This window comes from Equus przewalskii, chromosome 2 (assembly GCF_037783145.1).
Source record: "Equus przewalskii isolate Varuska chromosome 2, EquPr2, whole genome shotgun sequence".
NCBI lineage: Eukaryota > Metazoa > Chordata > Mammalia > Perissodactyla > Equidae > Equus > Equus przewalskii.
Genome location: NC_091832.1, coordinates 17,560,733 through 17,582,222, shown reverse-complemented (window position 1 = coordinate 17,582,222; position 21,490 = coordinate 17,560,733). Strand labels below are relative to the sequence as shown.

General features: G+C 42.0%; 1 protein-coding gene across 7 annotated transcripts in view; it reads left to right on the top strand.

Annotated features, from left to right (window-relative positions):
* SMAP2 (small ArfGAP2) overlaps positions 1-21,490 on the top strand; it is a 79,862-nt gene that overhangs the window by 41,637 nt on the left and 16,735 nt on the right. The window contains exons 1-2 of one of the 7 annotated variants that reach the window (XM_070610172.1): positions 1,471-1,522; positions 2,258-2,401. The exons of 5 other annotated variants lie outside the window; for them this stretch is intronic. The gene's annotated coding sequence lies outside the window, so the exon portion shown is untranslated. Of the gene's footprint in view, positions 1-1,470; positions 1,523-2,257; positions 2,402-16,749; positions 16,846-21,490 lie in introns of those variants that run through there. One more of the 7 variants, XM_070610171.1, reaches the window with a different exon arrangement.

The window sequence follows — 21,490 nt, the reverse complement described above, 5'->3', positions numbered from 1 at the left end:
ATACAGGCAGAGGGAATTTAGTATATGGAATAGGTTACACACGTGATACAAGAGCCGAGAAGGTACATGGGCAGGGGAGGCAACCCAGAGATTAGCAACACCTGGGAGCTACTGTGCCCCTAAGGAAATTAGAAGGTACTGGTGTCATCAAAGGCCAGAAGCCTGAGCCATCTGGTGTGAGCTAGAAGCATGGAAAGAAGAGCTGTCTGGTGGCAGCTGGAACTCAGACCAAGTAAGAGAGAGCATTACCTGGCTTCCCCCCTCGTCCTGCCTCTTATCCTTATCAGTGCCTCCCGTTGGTGGATCATACCAAGAAATCAGTTGGCAGGGGAGCCTGGGAGATGTAGTTCCCTCTGTTAGAGTGCACCCAGGTAGGATCCAAGTGGAAATGGGCCGAGGCACAAAGGCACTTGAAAAAAATCTCTAAGATGTAATTCTTTCTCCTTAAAGTAAATAGTTGAGTTATTTTGGACAAGAGACGTGCAGGGTTTTCAGGCAGATACAACCTTCTGTGCTTCTAAAGGATCTTAACTGTTGCGGAAACAATAATTAGTCCCGGGAAGTAATGTAACAACTCAGTCATTGCCTATATAATTAGGATGTGTGACTAGGAAAATTGGCTTCTGTTGAATCTATATTTGACTGTTGGTTGCTGCCAGGAGCGATTTATCGTTTGATTACTTAGAAAAAAAGAGTTCCCACCCTGTCACTTCTGGGAAGCCTTGGGCAGGATGTATATACATTGAGCTTGTCCCATCTACAGCTAGACGACTTGTCAGTAACACATAAGATGTACAAAGAGAGATTTAGGGATTGCAGCCTTAAAGCACGGTACAGAGTAGTCTTTCCTTGATAGTTAAGGTAATTGCAGTGGAGTTACAGTGGTCCCCCCTTATCTGTGGGGATACGTGCCAAGACCTCCAGTGGATGACGAAAACCGCAGATAGTACCCAAGCCTGTATATACTAGATTTTTTCCTATACTTACATACCTATGATAAAGTTTAATTGATAAATTAGGCACAGTAAGAGATTAACAACAGCTAAAATTAGAACAATTATAACAATATTCTGTAATAAAAGTTACTGTAGGTCTTAGCAACCTCAGCATACAATTTTTTTCCTTGCCTTAAGTAGAAAACTTTCACCTTTTCACTTAAAGGAAGTGCTTTACAGGTTCTCTTTGGCATACCCAAATTGCCAGCATCACTACTCTTGCATTTGGGGGCCATTATTAACTAAAAGAAGGGTTCCTGGAGCACAAGCACTGGGATACCTTGACAGTGATCTGATAACCTAGAGGGCTACTAAGTGACTCCCGGGTAAGTGGGTATACAGTGTGGATACGCTGGACAAAGGGATGATTCATGTCCTGAGCAGCCGGAGAGGGCCCGTTCCAGATTTCATCACACTATTCAGAATGGCACACAATTTAAAACTTATAAATTGTTTATTTCTGGAAATTTCCATTGAATGTTTTCGGACCACAGTGGACTGCGGATAACTGAAACCGTGGATAAGGGGTAACTGCTGTAATTTTCTTTGTGCCACGTATCATTTTAACTAGTCTTATTGGTTTGTCTGATTTTTCCCCCACAGCTTTGAGAGGTTAGCACTGGGGGCAGGAGGTGAGGTCTCTGGATCTGCTTTCTTCTATCCTGGGCCTGAAAAGTATTTTGTCTTATAAGGAAGGTGGCTGCTGCTCCATTTAAAAGCAAAGCTTCTCAAGTTATTGCCACTAGTTTTCTTCTTGATTAGAAAGTTCAGCACTTTCTAGAAGTGCTTTTTTTGTTAATCAGGTCACCTGCCTTTGGGCCTCTGCTACATTAATGGAATTGGTGGAACTAGGCCAGCAAGGTTTTTCGGTAGAGTGTGAGTACGTTTGCTTTTAGGCTGCTATTTTCCATAGAGGCCACGGATAGGGGACCCTAACGGTTTGAGTAAAGCTACCAACTGTAAAAATTGCGTAGGTTTCATTGTTTTTCTCTTTTCTCCAAAAACTAATTTCCTCTTGGCAGGTGTTACTGTAATTCCATGTGTAATTAAAATGTAATTTGGTATTTTCAAAAGCGTATAAGATTGCTTCCCAGAGTACCAGTTTTTTTCAGCCAGTCCATTTCGACTTAAGAGGTACCTCTATGCATTTTTGAAGCCTCATGTTTAATAATTACAACATTTCACTACTGTGTTTGACTCTTCCATTTTCCAAACTTTCTCCTTCCCTGCCCCACTCTTCTGGATCCCGTATTTCCCCACAGGCTCTGTGGACGCTGGCCCATTGATGGCTGAACTGCAAGTCCCTCCCCAGCGGAAAACCCCAGAGATGAGCCATCCAGCAGCGTAAGGTCGCCCTGGTGGTTGTCTTCAGTTTGTCCAACTCTCCCCTTCCACCCCGCCCTCAGGTACCTCCCTCGTGTGGCTGAAACTCGCCCTGGAATCCCACCTTTGTCTCTATCACTGGGTGCTAAGAGGATTTTATTATTGCTGCTGCTTTTCATTTTTAAGTAATGTTAAGTAATTCTCTGACCATTTTTGTTGACCATAGCTCTCTTTTCCCCCCAAGATGTATATTCTCTATGAGTGTTCTGGTTTGCTTTTACATACACATATAGAATATGGTTTATTTAGAAAGTACTGAATTTCATAAGCTCACTGGAGAATGCTTTGTTGAGTTTTAAAAATTTTTATTTCAAGTCAAAACTTTCAAAAAGAAATTTCTTAATCTGAAACAAGGAGAACTGGATCCCTCAGGCTTCATGTCATTTTTCTTTGCCCAAAAAACAAATGTGTAATGTTCTCGTTTTATGATGTACTGAACAGAGTAAAACAAACACAGGAAAAAGAGAGACCTGTTCTCAGCCGTAGCTGATAAGCCTGTCCTAACACAGTGATTTGAGAAAATAGAGCGCCTTGTCTTTTCCTTTTTTCAAATAGCCATACTGTCTTTGCAGCAGTTGCTAGTGATGGAAAGACCATAAATCCCCACGCCTCTGCCACAGAGCTTACATCTTTAGATGTGGGTTTACGTGCTAATCCTACCACATTGCTTCCTGAAGTGCATGCGAAACAAATTTTGTTATTTAACTTCTTCCTCTTTTCTTGTCTCACTGGAAGTCCCCCAGTGTGTGGATTTAGAAATGAATTCTCCAGTGTTTCAAGCCTGAGTTAAAGATTTTGTCTTAATATTGTTTAGAAGATCGTTTTTGTCCTAATGCCTTCAAAAAATAATTTCTTACAGAATTTTCTGTGTGAGCTGGTCACATCGTAAGCTGCAGGATAAAGCTCGACAGGGAGGGGGCATTGGTGTCTTTTCTTGTTGATAGATTACCACTGGGGTTATAACTGACACAAGCCCTCCAGCGAGAAATGGGAAGGAAACTCCCCATTCTTATCATGATACTTTTGTTCAAAACAACTGTAAACAGCAGAGCTAATGGAACCAATTTAAGTGTGACAGCAGATTTGAGAAAGAAAGAATTAAAAGATGCAAGCTCTTCTCTTATGTGGAAAGCATTTCTATTGAAAGAATAGCCATTTGGTACCTGGACTTTGCTGCTCTGAAGGTAGGCATGAGGAGTTTGTTTAGAGGAACTGTTTCAGACCCAGGAGAATTTTGAGAAAAGGCCTTTCCTGTAGCGTGAGTGCTGTATTAACTTGTCCAGCTTGTACGTGAGAGAAAGGAGGTGTCATTAAAGGCGGCATTGGAAATCAGGAAGACCCCAGATGAGCTCCTCTGAGCGTTTGACTTAGTTCTGAGCCTAGTTTGTGATGGAAGCAGCCCGACACAGATGACTCAAATCCAGGGTCCATATTGTGGGCAGATTAAAAATAGGGCTCAGTTTCATTAGACTTCTTCTGCATTTAAGGGGAAGAAAAGAAAAAGATTTGTTACCATAGAAACAGACTCCCAGACCAGTTGTTTTTTTGTCTTGTGGGATTCTGGGGGTAGGGAGGCAGGAGGGTCCTTGTGCTTATTAGGTAAACATCATTAAATGCTGTTTCTTTCAAAAGCAAAAACTTTGTTTTTTCTAATTATGGAAGTTATTCATATTTGTGATAAAAATCATTAGAAAGTATGAAAAAGTATAATGATATAGAAGATATTTCCCATAACCTGTATCACCGATTTTTTACTTGAGTTTATACCGTAATAATTTTATATCATTATGTTTCTGCTTAAAATTTAACGTAAGCATTTTTCACGCTATTAAAAATATTTAGGGGCTGGCCCCGTGGCCGTGTGGTTAAGTTTGCCCACTCCGCTGCAGGTGGCCCAGTGTTTCGTTGGTTTGAATCCTGGGCGCGGACATGGCACTGCTCATCAAACCACGCTGAGGCAGCGTCCCACATGCCACAACTAGAAGGACCCACAACGAAGAATATACAACTATGTACTGGGGGGCTTTGGGGAGAAAAAGGAAAAAAATAAAATCTTTAAAAAAAATGTTTAAATACCTTTATTGTACTTCATCGTTTGACTGTGTCATTACTTACTTAACTCTAGCCCAGTTGCTGGGCATTTGGCTTTTTAGTTTTTCAGTATTGTAAATAATGGTACAACGTCAATTTTTGTGTTGCTGTTAGACTGATGGGTTTTTATGTGTTCAGAGTTGAGTGGTCATGTGGGCCCTTTGTTTTTAAAAAGGTGTCAGGGAGTCCTCTGGGTTGAGTCCATGTAGAGAAGGCCTTGCCCTGGGGCCTGTCATTCTGAACTGCCTCACGGCTGTGGACCTCTGTTGAGGTAAGGAGTGGAGAGCTGGGGACAACCCTGCCTTGAGCATAAGGAACGGCTTTATGGGACATGATCACAGCAAGATGGGTGATATATTCTTATATCTCATGCGTAATCTTCTACAGTAAATACTTGATATGTGGAAATATTGTTGTGCCATTGAACGGCCTCTTATGTTGTTCACACAGGCCTCCTTCACTTAAATTCAGTCCACTGGGCAGGTGGGCTAGAGTCCCTGCATTGGTAGAAAGGGGATGACAGCTACTGCATTTTTTTCTTCCCCAAAGGCTTTCCTTAGACTGTAAATTCTATGAGGACAGGGATTATGTCCCATGTATATCTGTATATTTAATGCACAGTGGCTGGCACATGGTGTCTAATGTCTCCATCATAAGCACTATTATTCTATTATGTGTTCAGATCATATTCTTTTTTTGTTTTATTTTTTGAAAGTCACCATCATGCTATTAACTCAGATATTTGAAGATCTGTGACCTTCCAGGAAGCCGAGCAGATGAAGTTCATATTTGCTTTGTGGTATTTGCTGCTTTGTGCCATTTCTTTTGTGTGCTTCTGGCATCTGTGCCGCATTGAGAACCGGAGCCAGTCACGAAGCTCATACTCTGCCCTCACAGTGGGAGGTTCCAGTGCGACACATCATCGTGAGGAAACGTGGCATGGGGTGTGAAGCGGGTGGCAGCAGTCGTAATCCTTCAGCCTTCTTGCGGGGTGGGAGTAAATATTTAGACACTGCTCTCAGGCACGGTAGAAATTAACAATAACCTCGCAGCACTTTTAGACACTCTCCTTTTTACCCACTGGAACAGGTTTGTTTCATTTGAAGAACTTTGCTCTGGCTCTTTTGAAGCTGAGATTTTTTTCCTAGACACCTGCCCTGGGTCCCTCTGCATAATGTTCCCTTTGCAGGATGTTTCTATCTGCATGGCTGGCATCTTTGCCTTACCCCCTTGCATGACGCCTTCTGACCTGTGCCTCATTATACCCAATTCTGAAACACCTAGATTTTGAACATTATAGTGAGTGTTTTATTTTTGAAAGCGGAAATCTCTATCTTTTGCTCTCTTCCCTTTAGCCAGGGCTATTTTGATGACTTAACATTTAGCATGCCACTGGACTAACCATCTGTACTTTGATCCCAGATTTCATTTCTGTTCTGCTGTTTGTTTAGAAATGAAAGTTCTCTAGCTTGTTTGCGTACGGCTGTGATTGAATTAAACTGGCACCAATTTTCCGTCTGTTTGCCATTGGTTAGGGCTCCTGTGATGTGTTAGGAAAGCTGCTGCACGGTGTTGAGGACAGAAGCTCACATGTCCGTGGTCTTGTGCAAGGGTTCATTTGCTGACTCAGAAGGTTTTGGGTCAAGCTTTGCCTGGGTGAAAGGCTTGAGCTTCCCTTCAAACAGTTGGAAAACATTTTCTGCCTGGCCACTTGGTCTTGAGGTCTAGTCTATCACACTCTTCTCCACCTCCGGGCTTCTTTTGAGGAAGAGGAATGTGGGTGGGATGGGGTGTGAACAAGCCTTCACGCACAGTCTCAGATGTTGGGTTTCCCAGCGGAGAGAGTGAACTGTGTGTTGTAATAGAGAAGAACACCTCAAAACAGTTTAGTGGCCATTATTGGACATCTGCTACATTTAACACACATTCGGAGTCTATAAAGATGATTCTAATTCCTGTCTAGCTGATGCTTTCTTCTGTGAACGCGGGTACATGGGTTGGCCTCTCTGGGCCTTAAATTTTTCCACCTGTGCTTGGACTAGATAATCCTTAAGGTTCTTTCCAGTTTTGAAAACATTAGTTTTCCTCTAAATGTTTCACTCTTTGTTACAGAAGAAGAGTCTTTTCCACTGAATTGGTATCTTCTCATATCTCCCGTGCTCCAAACTAAATGGCTTTCAAATGCCTCCTCTAGGGCAGGGCTTCTCAACCTGAGCACTATTGACATTTTGGATACTTTGTTGTGGGGCTGTCCTGTGCATTGTAGGATGTTTTAGTAGCATCCTGGCCTCTGCCCACTAGATGCCAGTAGCAGCGCCCACCCCTGCCAGATGTGACAACTAAAAATGTCTCCAGACGTCGACAGTGCCCCTTGGCGAGGGAATTGCTTCAGTTGAGAAACACTGCTGTAGAGGGAGACGAGTGGTACTGTTTGAATTGGGGCTATTTTTAATGTCCATTTTCATATTGTTTCTCTTCTGCTTATTACCTATTCTGGGGGTAGAGGATGAAGAGCAGTCTCATTGGTCAATGGCCGTATCACCCTTCATAGCTTCTTCTAAAGATTTGCATCCCCCAAGTGGGCAGGCTCACTTTGCATCTTCGGTATTCTTTTCAGAATATGAATGGATACTGATTGTTGCAAAGAGGAAGTTAAGGCTTTAATCAGAAGTAACCTGAAAAAAATGTAAAGAACTAAATGTCCCCAGTGGGTGAAGTAATAACTTCTAGTGAACCAAGTAGCAGCTGTGACCTGAAGTAAGATCATAGGAGATTAGTGATTTCCTATGAAGTGAGTGGTAGGAAATTAGTTTAATTATAATGTCAAGTTTTGGAATATCAGGTCCACCTGGTGGACTTTGAAATGATCATCTAGCAGTTAGCTGAGCAGCCCCTCCCCCACAGCGCCTCCCCCCAGCCTACTGTCAGCCATTGATGTAGTGATTGAACTGTATCAGATCTCTGATGAGATCTAATTTTTATCCTTCTTACATTTGCCGTAACATGTCAGTTTTAGGTTGAATAACTTTGCATTTGCCCCAGTGTCATCTTTTCCTCGTGTGTTTTAAATCCACATTCTTGACTGGATTGGCTGCAGAATGGTGCTGGTTGCTGACTGGGGTAGAACGTGTTCTGTAAGCATCCTTGCTGGGGGGCTCTGGGATCCCAAAGCCATGATGGAGACGCGTGAGCCTGTGTCAGTCCCAGTCCCTTGGTCCTGGCAGCTCTGTGTTCCATTCCAGCTGAGCCTTTGCTGGAGTAATTGGCCACATAGAGCCTTCAAGCCAAACAATTGTTTGTACTGAGATAGTCTCACTGTTTAGCTTCTAATGAAATAATCTCCTTCCTGCCCCTAATGAAAGCAGCTATTTTTTTATTTCCTCCCTCCCATTTTCAGAGAAGCCATGTTTCAGCTGCCACTCTTCTAGCTTATTCATAAATGCTTTAAGCAGGGTCTTTGTGCAGAGGAAATTGGCTAGAGCCAAAATCTCATGGGCTAACCAGGAGACAAGGAACATCAAGGACACCCTTTCCCCTAACTTCCCTTTCTTTTCTTTTTTTTTGTGAGGAAGATTGGCCCTGAGTGAACATCTGTTACCAATCTTCTTCTTTTTGCTTGAGGAAGATTGTTGCTGAGGATCTGTGCCAATCTTCCTCTATTTTATATGGGATGCTGCCATAGTGTGGCTTGATGAGTGGTGCTAGGTCTGCACCTGGGATCTGGGCCTGCAAACCCCTGGCCACTGAGGTGGAGCGTGCGAACTCAACCACTATGCCACTGGGCCAGCCCCTCCCCTAACTTTCTATGTAGGGTATTTAAATTACCTTTGTGTGATTTTCTGATTAAAAAGTGATTCAAACCTGAAGTCCACATGAGAAAAATACTCAGGTTTTTAAAAAAAATATACCAAATTAGGCAGGTGTTACCTAAAGGAGCTCAAAAAAATAAACAAAACCAAAAATGAAACCCAGCAACAGAACCACCATAGATGAGTGCCACAGGAGAACAGCAAAGTGGTGTAGGAGTCAGAATAGGACGGAGAAAAGGCTTGATGGAGAAAGTGCATGGAACAAGATTTTCACAGTGATGTTTTGCAGGTAGGTGTAATTGCCGTGTAAAGCTGTTTGTGAGGGCTCTTAAGTCAGTCTGGAAAGTGTAAGTAGTCCAGTTTTCGTTATTGGTCAAAACCAAGAACCTGCAAAATGTGAATTCAGGAAGGAGAATCCACAGGTAGAGATGAAAATTTGCCCAGGAAGCCCCAGTGTGCCCTGCTTCTCTTTCTCGCTTTGGGTTGCTTCTTTTGGATTATCGATGCTTTTGTCACATTGCTGCCTCTGCGCTAAAGCTCTGGCTTATATATAGACACAAATCACTTCCTTTGATTCTTTGCCCTTAACCCTGTCAGGACTGTTCAGAACTTTGAGTACAAAGAGGGGGAAAAAAGGGAATTTATCACAAAATATACAAAACTAAACAATAGTCACCCTTTCAAGGTTTAATTGCTGATCCTACCCTGCTTTGTTCTCAGTCCCTATTCAGCTTCATAAGCCTGGGGTCTCTGTGCCTTAGCTTTATAGGGCCAGGGTAGCTTCTTAATTACCTTGCCTGATTTCTTTCTTCTCAGCACCAGCCCTCCTCCATGTGAAAGGCGCTATCTAAGGACCCACCGCCCAGGAATTGACTCTCAGAGAACTTGACCTAGAGCTAAAAGCCCAACTAGCCTGGTGCTGCTGCTCGCTTAGGGCTCTTGGACTCATTTCCCAGTGGGCAGGCATCCAGGCCTCTTCTGAGGCTTCTGGCATAAGAAGAGACCTCATCCTCCAGGCGGGACTGAAGATTCTCCAGCAAAAGTGGGGTCTTCCCACTTGGAGGGCCCAGCAGTATGTGTCACAACTTTTATACTGGTCTCTCATGGGAGTGTTTATTTAACAAGAACTGTGGACATACTGGGTTTTTTTTTTTTTTTTTTAAGATTTTATTATTTCCTTTTTCTCCCCAAAGCCCCCCGGTACATAGTTGTATATTCTTCGTTGTGGGTCCTTCTAGTTGTGGCATGTGGGACGCTGCCTCAGCGTGGTCTGATGAGCAGTGCCATGTCCGCGCCCAGGATTCGAACCAACGAAACACTGGGCTGCCTGCAGCGGAGCGTGCGAACTTAACCACTCGGCCACGGGGCCAGCCCCCATACTGGGTTTTTTTAGAAGGGAAAAGTTTCATTTTGACTACATAAAATTTAAAAGCATATTCAAAACAAAATAACAGAAGTTAAAAAGAAATTTAAAAATCAGGAAACAAATAATTGCAAAATGTCAATTCTCCTAAATTAATCCATGCCTCTAGGGCTAAACTAATAAAAATATTACTAAGTTTGGCTGAGGGTGGTGGTGGTGTTTAGTTTTTGTTTTGCATTGTTATTAAAACCAATCAAAATTTATTGAGATAAATATTGTTACTTTCATAGATTTTTAACAACAGCTCATTGCATTTCCAGTATTGTTTCAGATGTCTCCACTTGGTCATGTCAAACTTCAATTAATGGTTTAAGTGATAGTGGATCTTTTATTTCAGTCAAAGAACTGTAGTTATACTGTCCAATTCTAGAAAGTTCAATGAAGTGGGAATAATATGTTCCTAAGCACTGTATTAAAAACTGTCTTAGGAATTATAGTAAGAGCAAATGTAGCATCGATTAAATAACAGCCCTTAACTAAAAAGAGAGAAATCAGAATTACTTTTAAAGAGAGAAAATGTGTGCAAATGTTCTGCTGTGGTTGTGGATTCAGGGGGCGGCTGCTGTGGAAGCTAAAACCTGACTGTGACCCGGGTCCCTCAGCCCTCCCAGTGTGACCCTCCTCCTTCCCTGGGAGCCTGGTAAGGACAGGGGCGCCCTGACCCTCTTGGTCCTCTGCTTGTTGAATGGCAAGGGCTAAGGAGCCACTGGGGAAAGCTGCAATTTCAACTCTGCTTTAGCCAATTGTTGTCTGCTGTGACCATTTTCTTAACTCCTTGAGTTTCCTCTCAGTCAACAGAGATCCCAGCTAACTTTGTTGAGCTTTTTATCTCGTGGGACATAGTCCATCTTTGATAGAAGGAAGTGTGTTTTTCCGATTCTCTCTCTAAGCCTTTGACCATCGTTCCATGGGGGTTGCACTTCTGGTGTATATTGCTGATGTTCTGATACACTTTGGGAAGTTTCCTCTTTCTTTCTAAGCAATAACCTCCTGCCTTGATTAATTTTCTGTAAAGTTTCATTATATGTTCTTCATGTAGTTCGGTCAGTATATGAAGTTTCACCGGAAGCTTTTGAATCTCACTTTCAAGCTGTGACTATTCAGACTATTAAGATGCTTGCTCAGTTTGGAAATTTCTCATTTGACCTGTAAGCCCTATTTCATTTTCTTCACAAAGCCTTTAAAATGTTTCTTCTTTTCTCCTTCAAGATTTTTTTTTTTTTTTTAAAGATTTTATTTTTTCCTTTTTCTCCCCAAAGCCCCCCCGGTACATAGTTGTGTATTCTTCGTTGTGGGTTCTTCTAGTTGTGGCATGTGGGACGCTGCCTCAGCGTGGTCTGATGAGCAGTGCCATGTCCACGCCCAGGATTCGAACTAACGAAACACTGGGCCGCCTGCAGCGGAGCGCGCGAACTTAACCACTCGGCCACGGGGCCAGCCCCTCTCCTTCAAGATTTTTAAAGGAGACATTTAAGTTAACAGCATCAATGAGTTTCTTCAAGGTGACTTCTGACTCAGAGTCTGGGTGGTCCCCATTTTCTGATCCAGTCTTTTTGTCTAATCCCAAATTGTCATCATTCATGTGATTTTCTCCAAAGAGAGAAGGCAAATTTACCATCTCCTGCACAGTTTTAGTCATAGATTTTTAGCTGGCTGTTTTCATCATTTACAACCTATTTCATTCATGTGTTTGAGTTTTTAAGCATTTCTTTCCTCAGTTCCCACACTCTTTGCTTACATTCTGTGGCTTCTTGGGAAAGCAGTTTTAGGCTTTCCTGAAGAATGTTTTCAACCATACCATCCATTCTTTCCCTCTGAAGTTGTTCTACATTCTTCTGAGATGTTTTTAGGGTGTTTTCATGCCAGTCACTAGCGTTTGCAGAGATTTTGATGTGTCTTTAGTGACCATGTATGTCCTTGAAGGCAAGCCAGCATCACTCCATGAAATGAAAGTTTAGGGGGTTCACTTTTCTCTTCTTTTTCAAGAAAGTCTATTGTGTCCTTAAGTGAAGAGGTGGACCTGTTCAGATTTGTGTTAATTTTTGCCATACTCAATGTAATGTTCAAGGACTGGCTTCCACTGGAGGCATCAGCTTGTGTCATCCGTCTAATCTTCTCACTGACTTTATGAGATTCTTCAACCAGGCAGCAAATCTTTTGGCTAGCTCTTTTCCCCTCCTTAAAATATGCTGGCTCTTTACTATCAAAACAGTCATAGCTGCACATACCAGAACCTCCTAGGGAAATCCCAAGAGACGTGGGCCTTGCCTCATACTTCAGACAGCACCACCAAGAGCACTGCACAGCTGCTCCAGGACTGGCTGGAAAGACATCTTTGTGGCAATCAAGAGGCCCTCTGGTTGGAATCAGGGACTCTCCACGCCCAGGATTCCCTCTATCTGTGTCCCATCCCCAAATCAGAAAAAGGCCTCTGAGCATCTGTGGATAGGAGTCACCCTCTCAGATTACGCCGTCTGGCTAGAACATGGCAGCTGGCACCTATATACACAGTTTTAAGGGGAGGTGATGTCTTTTTTGGTGTATAGAAGTGAGAAGGGGAGTAATAAGAATTTATTCTAGAAAGGCCCAGATAATAGAAGAATTTAAGCTATACTTAGAAGTTAGCAGTTCAGTTGACAATGGGGGTCCAGTTACCTGTCTTTGAGTAGGGTGATGACATCATTGGAATATACCTTGGCAGAATGTCCTTTTCAGAGCTAAAAAAAATTCCAAACTAGGATCTTGTCCTTTCCCTTCTGAGGTATTCTGGGAACTAGAGTTGAGTAATAATGGTGCGGGTTGATTTCCTAGTTCTTTATTACCAGAAACATCACCTAGGTATACCCTAGTTACCATCCAGTGCTGAGATAGACGGAAAGGAAGAGTTACAGCCTAACCCACAGTAAATCCCTCCCTACTAATAATATACCAGAAAGATAAGACTGATGTGGAGCTAAATTTACCAAAAGTTAACCGCCCTTCCTTCAAGTCTTTTCAAAGTAGTTTAATGAATTTGAGAGATAACACCTACTATCTTTTGTAAGAGGTAGATTTTAGAGATAACCTAATCTGGGGAAGGAAATGGACTCTCAGAGAAGTGAATTGACTTGACTAAAGTCACACAACTGATTAGTGGCACAGTGTAAATAACCCGTATCCTTAGCTCTGTGGATAGCAGGGGCCGGGGAAATAATACAAGATACGTACAAGCACGTTACTGGACTAGTTCAGAGCAAGTCCTGGTTTTCCTGGGAGTTAAAGGAGATGAATAGCCGACATATAGAGGAGCTGAGGAACGCCACTGCACCAAGCTGTAGACGTGTGCCTTGTTTTGGTCCCTGGCCCATTGGCCGTCTAATTGTTTTGGACTTATTTCTGTAGGCTGTTTTTCAGTTGTATTTAATTTTGTGGTCCTCCCTTGCCCAGGACTGAGCAAAGTCAAGACAGATCCATTGTCTGTAAGCACTGCTAACAACTAGAGAAAGATGAAGAATCTCTCCTTCCATTTTCCAGCTAGTCCCCAGTCTGCTTCCCTGTTGACTTCCTAGTGTTACAAACTTTAATGTCTTTCGAGAAAAGCCATTTTAAGTTAACTGCTAAAATAGCTTTACATGTCGATTGACTAATGGTTTCATCAGTGTATGATTAGCGGTGTTCTGCTTCACTGACCTCCTTTTTCTGGTTACCTGCTAGGAAGATAACGTTGCTTTGCTTCACCTCCACTGATGTCATAGCGTTCTGATTGCTACATCTGTTCTGCCATTGACCTCCTGGATTAAGTTGGCTTAACTGGCTTGTATTTTGGTTGAGTGTATGAGTAGCTGCTCTCTTCTGCTGGATCTCCAAACCTCTATTGTATCTTGCATACTCTGATATTTTATATAAATGTGGGAGGAGTATAGCAATGGCACCAGAGGGTAAAAATGTAAGAAGGCAGATTAATGGGACTCAGTATAAGGAGGACATCTCTGATAATCAGTGCCATCTAACAGTCGAACTGACTTAGGACTGGAGCTGTTCAAGGAGGAGCCAGGTGGTCACTTCTAGGAAGCTCTCCTGCATTCGGTGGGAGGTTAGACTCTGACTTCTAAGGTTCTTTCCACCTCTGATTTTCCTAAATTCCCTGGTGTAGTGTTCACCTTTATTCTCTAATCAATCTCAGAAATGTTTCAATTTGTTTTGCCTCAAACGTTTAAAAAACTTAACTTCTGCTTTTCTTAAATATATGAACGTGGATGGTGTCTCTTCTTGACAAAAGGAAACAACATTCTCGCAAGATAGACCGGATGGAAAGGGCCTTCTCTACAGAACATTCTGAGAGCAGAGGTTGATTGAGTAAGCCCTTATTTTGGTCTCATGGTTCCCTAAACTGTTTGTACTGTTTATGGTTATTTTGGAATAGGGAAGTAGGTGAATTCTCTTTTGGACAGATGAAAACAGACTGGTAAACACACCTCTCAGCAGCCCTACCTAATTTCTCCAAGACGGCGCTGGCGTTTGCGTGCTCTTCCTTATAGTGAATCAGGGGGTGAAGAGACAGGATGTGTGGAACTGAGGCAACTGGCTTTGGAAGTATTCTTAAAACAATTGCTGCTGCTTCTTCACTTTGCCTCCCAAATTTCATGTTGGAATTAATGACAGGCCAAATCAAAGAGAATTAACCTCTATTTTCAAATCAGAATTTGTTGATTTAGGTTCTTCCTTGTGTGTCTGTCACAGTTAAACCAGTTTTCAGTGCCAGTTGCAGGCTCCATGAACTGAATTTACTTCAGTGTGTTAGGTTCCTCAAGCCCTAACACCTTCATAAATTGATTATTTCATGTTGCATTTTCAGAACCACTGAATGTCAAGCAGGAAGGGACCTAAAAATTACCAGCAAATCACCTAGGAGCCCTGTAGGAGTAGAAAGAACTTTAGGACTCATGGTTTGCCCACCTGCTGAGCAGGGGTCATTTCTCCACCATCCCTGGGAGGCGGTCATCCAGCCTCTGCTTGAACACCTGCACCGACTGGGATTCTCCTGTTTCTGGATGTGCTGCCTTTGTCTTCACACAACCTGAATTGTTAGGAAACTCTTCCTCAGAGTGCGCTAAAGTCAACTTCTCCTCCCTGCTGCTGGTTCTGCCTCGGAGCTCCCCTCTCTGTGGGATAGCTTCGCCTTTAAGGTGTTTGAAAATGTCTTCTCCCTTCATTTTGCAAAACAGGAAAAAATTGTATACTTTTACCTTACTGATTGATGAATTCATTTAATAAGTATTTATTTTGTGTGTCCTATTTGTGAGCATTGTGCTAAGTATTTGGGATGAAAGATGAAGGGGCGTGGTCCTTGCCTTCGAGAGCTCACAGTTTGCTTAGGACAAGGGAGACCGGTAGGCGGTGAACTCGTAAGATATTGTTAGAAGAGCAAAGCATACGGTGGACTATTAGCCATAGGGAAGGTTAAGATTTATTCCATGGGAGGGCCTCCCAGAAGAGGTGACGTTGGACTGGAGTTTGAAGTTTGTCAAGCAGGGAGTCGGGGAGAAAGCTGTTCCAGATAGAAGAATGGTGTAAGCGAAGAGGTGTGAGGAATGCATGGCATATTTCAGAATGACAACTTGCCCAGCGTGTGTAGGGCACAGGCTCCTAAAGGGCTTTTCTGTGTCATGTTAAGGAGTTTCAACTTATCCTGCAGCCAATAAGGAGCCATCGATGGCTGTGACTGTGTTGTTTTGTTTTTAAAATACCTGTACTATTTTTTTCATAGTACAAAAGTAATACAAGTTTATTGCAATCAATTCAGAGAGTTTGTAAAAATATAGAGAAGAAAATAGATATTTCACAACCCCACTACCCAGAAATAATAGCTTTTAATATTTTACATATATTCTTCTAGACATTTTTTTGTGTATACATATACATTTATTCACATTCTTAAACAAAAATGGAATTGTTCTGTGTATACTGCTTTAAAACTGAAATTTAAAATTAATGTAACATGGAGATATTTCTATATTAAATAGAGAGCTACAAAATTTTCTCCCTATTGTGTGGTGATATTGTAATTCCTTTATGTAATCTGTTGATATTTCTGATTTTTTTTTGGTGAGGAAGATTGGCTCTGAGCTAACATCTGTTGCTAATCTTCCTTTTTTTGCTTGAGGAAGACTGTTGCTGAGGTAACTCTGTGCCAGTCGTCCTCCACTTTTTTGGTGGGATGCAGCCACAGCATGGCCTGAGGAGCAGAGCGTAGGTCCGTGCCTGGGATCCGAACCTGCTAACCACAGGCTACTGAAGCAGAGTGCACAAACTTAACCACTATGCCACCAGGCCGGCCCCAGAAGGTTTCTAGTTTTTATTAGAACATTCTTAATGTATTAATGAATATTCTTAATATATTTCTATGTATATTTGACTTCTTGTTTCCTTGATGAGTTCTTACAAGTCGGGGGGGGGGATAGTCAAAGGATTTACTTACTTTTAATTAATTTTTAAACAAATTTTGCCTCCCTGCTGTATTCAAGGAACTGCTGTGCCCTGGGAGTATACAGTGAACATCACAGATCTGCTTTCTGCTCTTCTGGCACTTCTAGTTTAGTGGAAAAGACTGTTAAACACTCACACAAATAAATATATGATAAAATGGGGTATGACTAAGAAAGAAAAAGTAAAGGGTAAATGAAAGTTTATAATTTGTAAAAAGGCCTTATCTTTTAGAGATATATACTGAAGTAGACACAGAGGAAATGGTATGATATTTGGAATTTGCATCAAAATATTCCAGGGTTGGGAGCGAGGGAAAGTGGGTGGGAGTAAAGCTGAAGTAAGATTGGCCAGGGGTTGATAATTGCTGAAGCTGGTGGTGAATTATACTGTGCTTTTGTGTGTCTACAGTTTTCCATAATAAAATGTAAAAACCAGAAGAAAAGATGGGAGAAAGATTATAATCTGGTTTAGACTGAGGGGCCAAGGAAAGGCCCCTTTGAGGAAGCGTTTCAGCTGAGACGTTCATGATGCATAGGAGATGACCAGGCTACAAGTGGTGGATGGTGGTTGGGCAAAGAGCTTTTTCGGCAGTGGGAGCAGCGTGTACAAAGGCCAGAAGCCCTAAGGAAGGAAGATGTTGGTGCCTTGAGGAAATGAAAGAAGGCTGGTACCATAGGAGGTGAGAGGCTGGGGAAGTAGGCACGGGCCAGATGATAGAAGACCTTGGAGACCGTCTTAGGGTTTTGCTCTCTGACTGAACAGTGCTAGAAGGAAGCCTTCCATAGAAGGGTTTTAGGCAGTCTAGTGACAAGGTGGCTTTTGCTTCTTTAAGAGCTCAGGCTGGCTCTTTTGTGGGCAATGGTTTTGGTTCTGGGATGGAAGAGAAGGGAATATAAAAGTAAAAGTGGAGAGCCATTATAGTCTAAGAGATCTGGTGACTTTGGATTAGAGAAATAGCGTTGCAGATGGAGAGGAGAGAGACTGATTTGAAAGCTATTTTGGTCTTGGTGATGGTATAAATATGGGGATTTAAGGAGAGAGATATCAAAGATGATGCATAAATTTCTGACTGATGCAGTTGAATGGGTGGAGGTGTAATTGACTAAGATGGAGAAGAATGGAGGAAGAGCAGGTTTTGTGGCAGAAGATTAGGAATATCTTGTTTGGCATATGCCATTCAGAAAATTAGCACCAATCTACATTTTCACCTCTATATATGAGACTACATGAAAGGTATATATATTCAGGGGCCTGATCTGTACAGCTCTGTGTTTTAGAAAGATTATTCTGCTAGGAGTCTGGAGACCAATTCGTTGTTAGTCCATGAGCCCTTTGACCGGGGGCTCTCATCTTTGTTGTCTCTGCCTTTGTATCCCTAGTACCTAGCAGGCAGAGTGCTTGGCACATAGTAGGTACTCAATAAATAATGCTAAAAGAATGAATGCTTATGGGTGAGAGATGAGGTCTAGGTAGAGATGGATGGATAAATTCTGGAAGTTTCCAAGATAGATTCCACAGGGCCTCAGTGTAAGATGGAAGAGATTTTCTCTCCCTTCCTTTACCCTTCCTGTCAAAGAGCTTTTCAATGGACAGCCATTAATTTATCAGTGTTTTTTTTTTTTCTCAACCTTTATTTGTTGGAACTCCATAAGTTAGAGGTCAACAAGCTGTCATTATTCTAACAGTAGCTTCAAGCTATCTGTAAGTCTAGTTCTCCTTTTCTCTGCTGCGTTCTCAAACCCATAACCCTTTGAAGCCTGGCAGCTCTGCTGCTGGGGGCAGTTTGCGCAGCAAGGAAGCGTGCCGCAGGGCAGCGGTAGTTACTCCATTGGTAGGAGCTGTGCAGAAGTTGGATGTAAACTGGATATTACTTATATGCTTCCTCTTTTACAAATGGAGACTTGAGCCCTAGAAAGACGTGTCAAAACACACGCAACTAGTCAGTGTAAACCCAGATTTCCCTGCCAGTGGGCTGGCTAGTACTTCCTACAGTCGATTTCTTGATAGATCAACCAAATCCGTATACTGCCTTCATTTCCACTGATTCCTTATTGCAGAGTGCATTACAGAGAGTATATTAATTAACATAATAATTACTTATTATATGTTAATTTTAATATTGCTGAATGCTTCCTGAGCCTGCTCTGAGGCTCCTGTTGAATATGTTCACTTAGCCATGACCTTGTTCTTCTGTCATGCTGATCACTACCAGTTTATATCCCTTGTCTATCCTCCTTGCTTTCAGAATTGTTCGGAATATTGTCTCTCAGAGTCTCTTCCATTTGCAACTTCAAAATGGTATGTTTTATATTTTCTCCTTGGTTGCCATGACCAATGTGTATTGAACAATTGGTTTACTTTGCAAGCGTACCAAATTTAAGTAGGCTGGCCCTGTGGCAGAAACACCAGATACTCCGGGATCTAAGCATGGCAGGCTGGCAGCTCTGAGCCTTCCCTTGTGTGGGTGGTGGAGGCATGTGTGGGCACAAGGGCAGGGCGGGGGTGTATAGCAGAGAAGGGGAACACGTGGGGTCCAGGTAGTGCATTTTCAAAGAGTATTTTGAGGGAGATAAAGGAAGCTGCTTAAAATTTCATGTTTTCTAGAAGACTGAAATTGGATTCAGGGTAAATTTCTTCTTTCTGATATTCAGTTAGTCAGTTTTGCTTCTGACATTTTAGGACTAGAACTCACATTCCTGTCTAAAAAGAAGCATTCTGCGCTGTTGCACAGCGTGTTGGTATATACATATGATTGAGTTAACAGGCCTAATCAGTGAAGGAGATGAATGGGAAATGGGTTCTGGAAGTCTCATTCTATACCATGTTCTTATAGGTAGCTCTCTTTTATGATTATCCCTCTGTGTTCTAAGCACTGTGAGGTGGATATTATTGTCCCCATTTTATAGATGAGCAAACTGAGGCTTAGGAAGTTTACGTATCTCTCTGAAGGCCACACAGCTAATCATTGATGGAGCTGACATCCAAACCTAAATCTTTTCTGGCTGCAAAGACTGTACTTTTAATAACTACACCATTTTCCCACGTGTTCAGCCATCTAAGTAGCTTTTGTCTCTTGTGTTTTCCTCTTCTCCAATTTCAGAATCTTTTATGGAGCATGCAGTTACTGACTAACAAATCTGGCGGCTCAAAACTAAAAGGAGGCGGAGTGTCTGAGATAGAACTGCCACTCTTCCCCTGGGAAAAGGTGGTGGGAAGGGTGTGGGAGGACCGCAGTGGTGGCTCTCCTCTGACTTCTCATGAAAATATCATGGCCTGTGTTCTGTACTGAAGCCTTGTTTAGTGGCTTTAGAAAAATCAGATCTTAGTCTTTGTATCCCTCAGAGGCAAAGAGACTTTAAATACTCTGGAATGGAATCTGGAGAAATTCCATAGTTGTGACAGTGGCCTAGATGATTGGGAATATCCTTCTCTAGATTTAGGGCCAGGAAGCAAAGAGTGTAACATTCCACGGCTAACTTTTAATTAGTGTTTTTGGCTTCTGGTCTTGTTAGCAAACAAATATATTTTAACTATCTTATCATGAGTTCTAGACTCTGGGATCTAGAGCAAAGGGAAAATGGTAAAGAAACATGAAATATTAACTTTTGGTCTCGTTTTTAATCCTGTATAACTTAGATCTTATCTGAGTTCCTTTATGAAAATTGTAACCCCAAACAGACATACGGCACCCTAAGAAACTTTGTTCACGTGTGTTTAGGTTTTTCATTTTGTGTTTATGTAGCTCCCCACCACCCGAAGGAAATGTGTGAATCATCATGTGTTTATTAGCTATATGGCAGGCCTACTGTGCAAATCTATCCAGGGATTTGAAGGGACCGAAGGTCTTTTTAGATCAAGATGAAAGCAATAAGAGGGTGTTGGGATAAAATTTCAGGCAGAGAACACCACCTGGTGGTTATAAGGAGGATTTGACCCTCTGTATTTGTAATTCGCCCTAGGATCTGAGTGATACCTTTGTCAAAAAATTACATTCTTATTTATAACAATCATGGATTCAAACTTGTAAGAATAATTTTCTGCCATCTGATTCTAGCATTCCTTCATTAAAACTGCCGCCAAACCTGCAGACCGACCAAATAATCGTCTGTGTCTGGCAGAACTCAAGTCTTGTGCCTTTTGCTGTTAGAAACGCAGGTCCTGTTTATCTCTGTAGAAAATCAATTTGTGACTTTTCACCTCTTTATTGCAACCTCTAACTGTGATGTCATGCTTATTTTATGTGGTAAATTTCTGCCTAGTGGAATGATGGAGAAGGAAATATCAGTGCTTTTTCAGTAAGTCTTTGAAAGGTGTTGTATAAAAAGTAAGTTGCCTTTTTCCTGTATAAAAATTATGAAGAGGAGTTTGATAATTTTCCAGAGTGATTATTAGTGTGATCGAAGTCAGCAGGGGATGGGAAATTGTGTAACAGTTTTTTATTAAAATACACATCTGAGGGGACGGCCCAGTGATATAGTGGTTAAGTTTGCACACTCTCCTTTGGCATTTGCCAGTTTGGATCCCGGGCGCGGACCTACACACTGCTCATCAAGCCATGCTGTGGCTGCATCCCACATACAAAATAGAGGAAGATTGGCACAGATGTTAGCTCAGGGACAATCTTCCTCAAGCAAAAAGAGGAAGATTGGTAATGAATGTTAGCTCAGAGCCAATCTTCCTCACCAAAAAAAAATAAAATCTGAGATTTCCTTTTTTATTGTAATAAGCATCCTTATTACTTGACAGTCTTGAATCTAGATAATTCTATAGTTGGGTAAAGTAGGGACACTAGCCCAAGGGTAAAGGATCCTAAGTTAATCTGGATGCATATTTTATAGGCCTGGTAGGGAGGGGAGGATAAACAAAGCTTTAAATTTCAGGTGAGCCTTGGGCTGGCATGACATGTCTGTATCTTTTTTCCTCTTAGGAAAACTGAATCCAGGCCCTACCACCATTGAAAAGTTTCTTGAGTTGGGGGGCTGTTCATATAAGATGCTGAACAGAATGTGACATGGCTTTGCACTGTTCTCCTGGGATTTTTCTTTATTTAATTACAGTATTATTACTTATTGTTATGACAATGTCTGCATTTGAACACTCATGTTATCAGTCACTGTAAAAAGCTGCTCCGTACACAAATGCTCGCATATTGTATAATTCCATTTATATGAAATGTCCAGAATTGGCAAATCTATGGAGACAGAAAGAAGATTTGTGGTTGCCAGGGGCTGAGGGGGAGGAGTTGGGAGGAACGGAGGAGTGCCTGCTCACAGGTTTGAGATTTCTTTTAGGGGTGATGAAAATGATCTGGAATTAGATAGTGG